A 10343-nucleotide genomic window follows, 5' to 3' on the forward strand; every position below is an offset into this window, starting at 1 on the left:
CTTCCAGGCAAGGAAGTTGATAGAAATGTGGAATCAAAATGATATCATTTGGGGTTGGAGAGATGGCTCAGCAGTTAAGGGCACTGGTTGTTCTTGCAGAGGACCTGGGTTCAAATCCCTTCCATAATTCTGGTTCCAGGGGATGCAACATTCTCTTCTGTTGTGCACTGCACAACACAGGTGAAAATATACACCTGGAGGCATAACACTCATACACATAAAAATAAAAATAAATAAATCAAAAAATAGAAGATACCATTTAACGGATCACATGGGCTAAGACTGAGAACCTACACTTGGTGGTGTTTTAACTGTGCATTGTCTGTGGCCTTCTTCATGGGTCTACATTCCTTCTGTTTGTTGTTAATTAGGGCATTCCTGCTTGAACAATTGAAATCATTATTGTTAGTATTGGAGTTATATAATCCTATTTACACACATGCTCCAGGCAAAGATTTGGACTTTTTAAATATATCAGTCTAATTTTTTAAGTACTTTGTAATATTCTTTTCTGCCAGTGTGTTGCTCAGAACCACTATTATAGTTTAATTTTTAGCGACACAATTAATGTCCATTTAAAATTCAAGTTTTAAATGTAGCTTTGATTTTAACTCAGGCATAAAGGACGTTATCATAATGACAAGGTATAATAGAGAAACAATAGGAGAAGGAAAACATACACAGTGTTGACAAAGGGATTCTTTTCCTCATTTCTCCTCTATGCTTAATCCAAGAAAAACACCTTCTATTTTACAAATAGTAGTCACTAAAATGGAATGACAAATCTAATTTGTGCATATGCCCTGTTCTATGTATTTGTCACAATTTCACACTAAATATAAATATTAAAAATAATTTCATTAGACCAAAAATGGCACACTTCAGTTGGCTAAAGTATACTCCCTGTGTAATAGGTTTAACAAGTTTCACATTTTTCTTGGTATTATACACAATAAGGAAACATGCAAGCAAATCCAATGATTTGTTGTCAAAGATTAAGGACAAATGAATTATAGCCAGATTGCTTCACAAGCAGAAGTTAGATGTATAATTAAGAAGATCAATTCTACAACTTTTTTCAAATTATTGTGAATAGGTTTTTAAATGAGCATTGCAACTTACATGCATTTTTGTCCTTGTAATTATAAAACATGCACAAAATTGTCAAACAAGGCTTAGCCTAACTCTTACCCCACCTGCTTTGGTGGCTATGTAATTCTGCTTGAAGTACTTGCTGGCCTATCAGCTGATGGGTTATAAATAAAACTCCTTAGATCAGAGATACAGCAACACAGATCTGTATTTTATGTTTAGAATGAATTCTCAGTGCACAAGGAAAGTCTTATTTCGTATGTCTACAATGACTGTAACATTCTTTTCATTTGTGCATTCCAATGCATATTCTACATTTTCAAAAGGTAAAATCAAAATTCTGTGATTTTTGACTCAGATTGCTATTGATGAGTAACACACATCTCAATTCCTTTGATGTTGAAATCTGCAGAGTATTATAAATTAATTTGAATAAGCTTTTTCCTAAAAATAAGAACTTTTAATAATATTAAAATTATTAACATATTTATTTCCTTTGGCTTTGAGAAGATACAAATTTCAAGCCTAGTTTAGTAGAAAATGTAAATGTATGAACAAATTATGTTAAATTTAAAAGTTATTTAGGTGATTTTGATCTTTCAGTTGATAAAAAACGAACATCATTTTTTCTCTTATCACATATAATAGTGGATAAAATTCTTGAAAGCTTAAACAATTTTCTAAAAAACTAAATATTTGTTCAAAATTTGTGAAAACTGTACCACCTCATCACACTTTTCCCCACAAACACTAGTTTACATTGCACAAAATGGATCAATCACATTCTGAGCATAAATATTTGGTAATAAATATTCTTGTTACCAAATATATTTGTCTCTATCAGAATTCACACATTAAGGTTATTTAAACCCGAGTGGCTCTTAGCTGGTTCATCCACTGCAGCTGGTTATTTTCAGAGCTTCTGAGCTTTTTACCTCACCCAGATTGTAGAGGCCAGGGATCTCTCAAATTATATGGACTGGGCTAGGGGCTTGTGCTGGATAGCTTTAATGTCTACTTGACACACCTGGGTTGAGGGCACCTCAGTTGGGGAATTGCCTCTATTGAACTGGCCTGTGGCCATGTCTGAGGGGCACCTTCTGGATGAGTGATGTGGGAGGGCCCAGCCCACTGTGGGTGGTGCCACCCCTGGGCAGGTGGGCCTGTGTTGCGGAAGAAAGCAGGCTGAGCAGGGGCCAGGGGAGCAAGTCAGTAAGCAGCATTCCTCTATGGTCTGTGCTCCAGCTCCTGCTTCCAGGTTCCTGCCCTGAGTTCCTACCTTGGGCTCCCTGATGAACTGTGACCTGGGATATGTAAGCTAAATAAACCCTTTCCTCCCCAAGTTGGTAGCGGTCAGAGTATTTTGTCACAACAATGAAGAAACAAACCAGAACAGGGCTGAAGAGATGGCTCAGCGGTTAAGAGCACAGACTGTTCTTACAGAGGACCTGGGTTTGATTCTTAACAGCCACAGGGCAGCTAACAGTCTATAACTTCACTTCCAGGGGATCTGACGCCTTCTTCTGTCACGACACAGGTGCACTTACATGTAGGCAATACACACATATACATAAAATAAAAATAATAAATAAAATTTAAAAAAATTACATGGGCTGATTTAGGCCTTTCTTTTAAGCCTAGTCTAAAAATTTCAAGTTTAGATAGAATAAATACAGAGGTAAGGGATAAAACACTCATGCAGCTCAAAGTTAAGAAAAGAATCATTTGGCCCTCTTTACCTCTGGAAAGCTAGAGAGACTAGACACCAAGAAATTGTGAATCCAAAATATACTTTGTAATCCATTATTTGAGGAAATCAATTGAAAGCAGATTAACTTGTCCCTAACCTTTCACACTAGTGCAACTGGACAATTCTGACCCACATCACCAATACTTAGATGGCCGTATTGGGATGTTTCCTTTGTAGAAACACATATTAATCCAATCTACTAAGGGACTGTGCCATTTTCAATATTTCTATGAAGGCAATTTCAGGATAAATGTTTTTACTGCTGTGGATATATACATGTCACATGGAAATAAGCAAATGAAAAGAAGGGGCAGAGGAACAGAGAGACACTGGGCCTTCTTTCCTAAGATGCATCCTCATTACCCAGTGTGCATCACACTGGGCTAGGTGCCTGCCAGGGCAGCAATAAGCAGGCAGCATGAGCACGGTTCTGAACACACATAGCCAGTATTTCAAGTCTCACCTACCTGACTTCCAGGTTTTGTTAGTCGTTGTAAGGCATGATACATTAGGAACAGATATTTTACTTAATTTATAAATTTACATTCACCAATTGTCATGAAGCTAAAGTTCCCAAGAGAAAGAAGTAAAAGTTGGACTTCAATTTGCAATCTTTTCCAATGCAATTGTGTGTCAGTAACATCAGCATCATGTTGCTTAGCAGAATGCTGCCTGGTGGCTAAAGCTGTGTAATCAGAAAACTGTGTGGAAGAGGCAGTGGATCAGGAGTTACATGATACTGGAGTGAAAAAATGGGCACAATGAACTTCAGGTCCACCCGTGAATATTCATGGCACACACAAGGTTGGAAGCACGTGCCTAGAGCACACCTGGGCTGGAACCAGGCAGCCTGGATTCCATGAAGTCCCTAATTACAAACAGACAAGCAGAGAGATGCACAGGTCAGCCAGCTTGGGGGTGGGGATGGGGTGAGGGGGAAAGTGCCAAATTCTCGAAGTTTCCCAGAGCACAATGATATCCACCACTTTCCCAGCACCTTTCATCTGAGAAAGAACCAGAACCAGACCTGTCATCAAGTAGAGCAGCCCCCCTCTCCCCGCCAGGCTTGCCCTCACTTGCTGCTCTGATTTCTGCCTGCTCCCTCACTCCTCTCAGCCTGCTCAGTCTCCTGTCCCACTGCAGTTCTAGCAGAGAAATCAAGTTATTGGATATTGAATTTCCACAAAAGTAGTATTTCCTTGGGACTCCAGTTTGTTCCCAGAACTTAAAATGCCCCAGCCATAGCAGAAGCCTCAGACCTCCCTCTTTTGCACCCGAATATCTCATTCCATCTCCACACCACTCATTGTGTTCTTTTCTCTATTATTATTATTATTATTACTATTATTATTGTTTTATTTTATTTTATGTGTATGAGTGTATTGCCTGCATGTCTGTAAACACATCTGTGTTGTGCAATGCCTGTGGAGGACAGAAGAAGTCATCAAATTCCTTTGAACTGGAGTTAAGGTGGTGGTTAGCCACCATGTGGCTGCTGGGCACAAAACCTGGGCCCTCTGCAAGACCAGACAATACTCATAACCACTGAACCATCTCTCCAGTCCCAGGATTACTTTTTTTCTGGAAGCTTCCTTGCTTATTATGAGAAGATGGGGGCTACAGCTAAGCATCAAAAGCAGATGAAAAGCAGAGACGTGACCCTCGGGGAGGTGCTTCCCAATGCTCCCCATGCACCACAGAAGACACCCCACAGCCCTTCAGCTACTAGTGACCCTGAAAAATGACTTAAAACTATTATTAATTAATCAGTCATTATTGCCTCTCTGTGTGTGTGTCTGTCTGTGTCTGTGTGTGAACACATCAGCAATGGCATGTGTGGGGAGGTCAGAAGACAACTTTCTAGAGTCAGTTTTCTCCTTCCTGGTTGAGGCAGGGTCTGTCTAGGTGTTACTCCTGTGTTATGTGCTCTAGGCTAGCTGGCATGCCTCCTTCAGGGATTCTCCTGTCTCTGTTTCCCACCTTGTTGCAGGAGTGCTGGAATTTCAGAAGCTCACCATCACCACAAACCACAACTGTTTTTTTTTTGTTTTGTTTTGTTTTTTTCCGTTGTTGTTTTTAAAATACAGCTTCTGAAGATCAAATTCAGGCCCTCGGGCTCTAGCGGCAAGGGGTTTTTACCTTCTGAGCCATCTTGCAGCCCTGAAAGTGAAAGTGCCTTTTAACCTCTGCTTCTAGCTTGTCTAATTGGAATTAGAATAAAGCCAGGGCTGAGAAGGGCTGAGAAGGACTGAGAAGCACCCCGAGCAGGTCTACTCCACTCCCGGTTAAGACACTCATATAAGTAGGATCATGTTAAACTGGATAAATCTGGAAAAATAAACACCCTTATAAAGAGTGTGTTCTTTATCCATTTTTTATTAAGGGTGTTTGTTTTCCAAATTTATTTTTACTTTATATGTATGAGTGGTTTCCTACATAAAGGAATGTATGTATGTATGTATGTATGGGTACCAGATGAGTGCCTGGTGCCCACAGAGGCCAGAAGAGAGTGTTAGATCTCTTAGAACAGAAGTTACAGTGGGTTGTGAGCTGCTTGATGTGTACTGGGAACTGATCTCAGGTCCTTCACAAGAACATTACAGTATTACGAGCTCGTAACTACTCAGCCATCTCTCCAGCCTGAAGGGTGTTTTACTGCAGAGAGCACTAACACCAAGATATGACAACAGAAAACAACACTGACTTACAAATGAAACTTGAGTTGGTATCTATTTATTTACTCTTATTGGTGCTGGGGATGGACCCTAGATCCTCAAATGTTCTAGGCTCTACAGTTTGGTAGACCACCAAACTATAGGCCCAGTCCAGTTGAGCTACTCTGTAAAGCGGAAGGAATTATTTGTAAGTCAAAGGCTGAGACAGCACATGCATGTGTGTACATTTATGTTTATTACAGCTAGCTGGTTTCTCAGACTTGCTAGAGCACCTTCATGCAACTGTCTGATCACAGTTTGTATTATTTTGCAATAAGATAATATACCGTGAATCATACGGAATTTGGATGAATCTATCTCTCACACTAGAGGAAAAATTGGTTAGTTAGTTGCTTGAAGTAAAAGAAAGATAATTCTAATTTTGACCAAATACCTTGTTTTTTCTTATAATCTTCAGGATAAGTGAGTTCTTAGAGAAAGTACTGCCAGGCAGTGTGCAGGAAGTCACATTTCTTAGAAAAGCTAGTAACCACTACCTGAGGGTCATAGTCACAGTAAGAGCTAGTTGTTCTACCCTTGAACATGCAGCGATCCCTGGTCACTCCCAGGTCTGAAGTAAGGACTTGTAAAAACAATGAAAGCTAATTAACACATGTGATTCCACTGTAATCCCAGTCAGTATTCAAATTTAGTTTCAAGAATTTGAGTTTGGAAGCTTAGAAGTCACATTCTAAGAAACCCAGAGGCATTTCTAAGTGGGGCAGGCTCTTCACAGGCCCATTAGGAGGACTCTGAATGGGAAATTCCCTTGTGTGCTTTTGAATAAACTTGAGCTTTCCTTCTGTCCTGCTCTTACAGGCTTAATGGGCCTTTGGTTTGGCCATGTTCTCATGGCCACTTCTAAAATCTTAATGCTCATTTTCACCTCCCCAAATTCTTTTTATTTCTTTCATGCCATTAGCCTAGCACACACCAGTCCCTTTTAACAAACTTAAAATTCTCTGTTCCAGAAACTACCCAGCACCACTTCTTGTATCTCTCTGCAAATGGGAACTCATGAGGTATGAATTTCAGATCCTAAAGCCCAGCACTGAGCATTAGAAAACTCATTTAGCAGATGAGGAGCACCAGGGAACTCCAGTTTCTCCAAGCACAGGGGCAGCTCCCACTCTAGCAGCACAACGCTGGCCCCACTTTAGGTTGAAAGGTGAAGGAGCCTTGTAGGCTGCAGGACCACGGCCATTGTTGCTGCTTCTTCATCTGTGGCTGTTTCAGGTTTCCAAAAACACAGGGCCTGACCTAACTGTGTGAGGTCTCATCTGCATCTCTCCTGGCCACCTGTGGGCAACACAGGTAGCTCTGGCCTTGTCACCTTGGACTCCTCTGTATTTTCTCCTACAGGCCTACCTGTTTCTGCCTACCCCAGGGCCTTCTTCTTTATCTCCACCTGAGAAGTTCCATCTTACAGCACCAGCATCAGACCCACTCCACCTGCCATCCCTGCCCAAGCCTGCCTGCCTCCTCCCAGCACAGGCAGGTTGCAGCTGCCCCTTTGGAGAGGCAAGCAGAACCAAATGGTGTTTCTTTCTCTCTTGATTTCTTTGGGTTTTAATTTGAAGGAAAAGAGAGAGAACTGCAGGGGATCAAGTCTTCCTTCCAGGGCTCCATCAGCAGCCCTCGCCTCCTGTGGTTGTTCTGATTAATGGCTGCGCCTCCTGCGGAGTCCCTGTAATAGGTGTCAGTAAGGTGTTTACTCAAAGTTTTACACCCAATTGTCGTGAAGGTCAAAACAATAGGGCGTCTCCCATGCAGGTTAAACATCTTTTCATGAGTCCATACTCTTTATTAGAGCAGACTTCCAGTTTTCAGGATGCTTGCTAAGCTCTGTGGGGCCCTGCTAGTCTCCCAGGCTGACTCAGCAGGTTCTAAGGGCAAACCCTGGTCATGGGCTTCATAGCAACTGGTGGCCTCCAGGCCTTGAGAAGACAACCAGTGGCCTACAGTTAGGGCAGGTGTCTGGCGTTTAGGAGTCAGTGCCTGTCGTTAAAGCCCTGAAAGATTTTAAAGCCACAATCATGTAACCTCAAAAAGGAAGGAAATCAGGGAAGGGGTAGGAGACAAGGCAGGCTGAGCTGACCACCAAACAAGAATATAATGCTTGTACAAAAATACTGCAATGAAATTTGCTGTTCTCTGTAATTATGTAATATACATGCATATAAAAATTCCAGGCTGCAGCTGTAGCTCAGTTGATAGAGTGTTTGCCTAGCATTCGTGTAGCCCTGAGTTCAACCCCTAGCACTGAAAATAAAGGAAAGAAAAACGTAACAGTTTTGGGAGCTGGAGAGTTGGCTCAACAGTTAAAAGCACTGACTGCTCTTGCAGAGGACCCAGGTTCAATTCCCAGCACCCACATGGTGGTTAACGACCATCCTAACTCCAGGTCCAAGGGATCCTACACCCTCTTCTAGGGCATTGTACAACACGGGTACACTTACACACATGCAGGCAATTCACTCATACACATAAAACAAAAATCATAAATGAAATATTTTAAAAAACAAATACAGTAGATTGAATGGTTTGTATGACGGTTAGTCTCCAGAGTTAGAGAGGTGGAATTATCCAGTGAAGGATGTACAACATGGGCATCTGTGAGGAAAACTATTAAACTTAAAAACAAACACAAGAGAATGACATGACAGCACGCACAAGACCCATGCAAACTCAAACCAGACAAAAACCCAGCATAGAAGTGGGGAAATGGGTAAGAAGCCCCAACCTTAGCCGAGGAACTACTGGCAGCTGATCACTGCAGGAAGAGGGAGAGTTGGTGATACTAGATAGGCTAACCGCGCTCCAGTCGATGCAGTTACACAGAGGGACATTTGGGGACACAAACAGAATGCATGAAATCCAGTGGGAAGTAAGAGGGTGCAGATAGGGGAGGGGGCCTAAAAAGGAGCAAGATATATTATATGAAATACACATCAATTCAATAAAAAATAATAAAGCCTTTTCCCACAAAAGAGCATCATACAACTTAGCGGTGATATATTTCTTAAATTTAAAACACCTCTTTTGCCATTAATAGCAATAATCTTGGACCCCACATTGAATAATTTCTCCTCCTCTTGCCCCCTCCTCCTCCTCAACCTCCCCATCCCCTTCCCCTCCTCCTCCCCCTCCTCCTCCTCCTCCCCCTCTCCCCTCCTCCTCCCTTGTTTTTTTTTGAGATGGTCTTACTATGTAGCCCAGGCTGACCTGGAACTCAGTATGTAGAGCAGGCTGGCCTTGTTAAATCCTCTCCCCTCCTCCTCCTCCTTCACCCCCTCCTTCTTCTTCTTCTTCTTCTTCTTCTTCTTCTCTTCCCCATCATTTCCCCTTCACCCCCTCTACCTCCTACACAAACAGACCCTCCAAAATAGAGAGAAAAATATCACCAAACGGAAATATTCTCTCCCATCTGCTGCTCACCAGTGTTGGGGAAGGGATTTTTTGACCTTATTTCTGAGGAAGAGGAAATGGAATGTCAAAGTGAATTTCCTGAACATCAGGTGTTCTCAAAGTACTGCCTTCTGCTGTTGCTTCAAACGCTGCCCGAAGCTTTCTCCAGCCCCGTGCTGCCCTGTTACACATGGGGCGTTTTCTGCAGATGGGACAGCAACTGGGATTCCCCCGGGATTGGCTAAGCTTCCTCCTGGGAATGGAGACTTTTTGGGGGGATGAATTTATTATTTTACAAACTCACATGTTCATATGTTTGTTTCTGAGTTTAATAGTTTTCCCATTTGTACATCCTTCCTTGGAAAATTCCACCTCCCTAACTCTGGAGATATAATACTCATACAAAACATTTAATCTACTGAAGGGAAAGAAATTATTTCTTTAAGCTTTTCTTGAAAACCAATAATTTGTTAAAATCTTTAGTCTGAGGAATGATGCTTCACACTGAAATAGAAGGAAGTGCTGGAGATGGTCAGATGGGAGCTGCTGATGAGAGCAGTGGGCAGGGAATCAGGCCAGGTAAAGAGCCCACCCTTTTCCTGCATTGGAACCTGTAGCTTGATCTATGTTCTGTTGCTGTTCCGTGGAGTGGAAGTGGTGACTGGAGCAGTGGAGCGCTGGCTCTGTATCATACCATCTGGGACCTGCTGTGTCACCTCAGAGCTGAAGCTACATCTAGATTCAGCTTGTGAGTCAGCACTGTAAAGAATCTGTGGAACTGGGATGCACATTTTAGGCATAAAGATACAAATTCTAAATGAAGGAGTGTGGTATCCAGTTCTTTGAGACAGTTGGAATGCTACTGTGAGCTGAACATGTGCACGGTAGTGGGCCAGCAAAAGAATGGAGAAAGGGACCAAGGCCTGTGAAGTAAATGTGGAGGAAGAACCAACCCATGGGACTCTGTTAGGAAAGAGAATATACAATATGAATGGATGACAGCCAGGCCATGTATAAAACGAACTTTAACCCATCATTTGCAGACAATACATCATTTCTAATAACCAGTCCAGGAAACCCATTGGCTATCTGTCAGTCAGACTTGTATATACTCAATCCACTATCTGTAGCAACAATTCTTTAACACAAAGAATACCCCAATTTTAGTCATCCCCCAAAGGCCAGAGATTGATGAATAACTGACAGTTTTTTTTTTAATTTTTATAAAAACTTTATTGAGAATTTCATACATGCATATAAGGTGTTTTGATCAAATTCATGCCCACTCCCTCCACTCCAACATTCCCCTCAGAAGAGGTAACCTTAAAATCTTTTAAGGATTAGTAACAAGCTCCCAAATACTTTTGACATTTTTGGCC

Source organism: Nannospalax galili, unplaced genomic scaffold (assembly GCF_000622305.1).
Source record: "Nannospalax galili isolate Female #2095 unplaced genomic scaffold, S.galili_v1.0 scaffold299, whole genome shotgun sequence".
In the NCBI taxonomy this organism is placed as follows: domain Eukaryota; kingdom Metazoa; phylum Chordata; class Mammalia; order Rodentia; family Spalacidae; genus Nannospalax; species Nannospalax galili.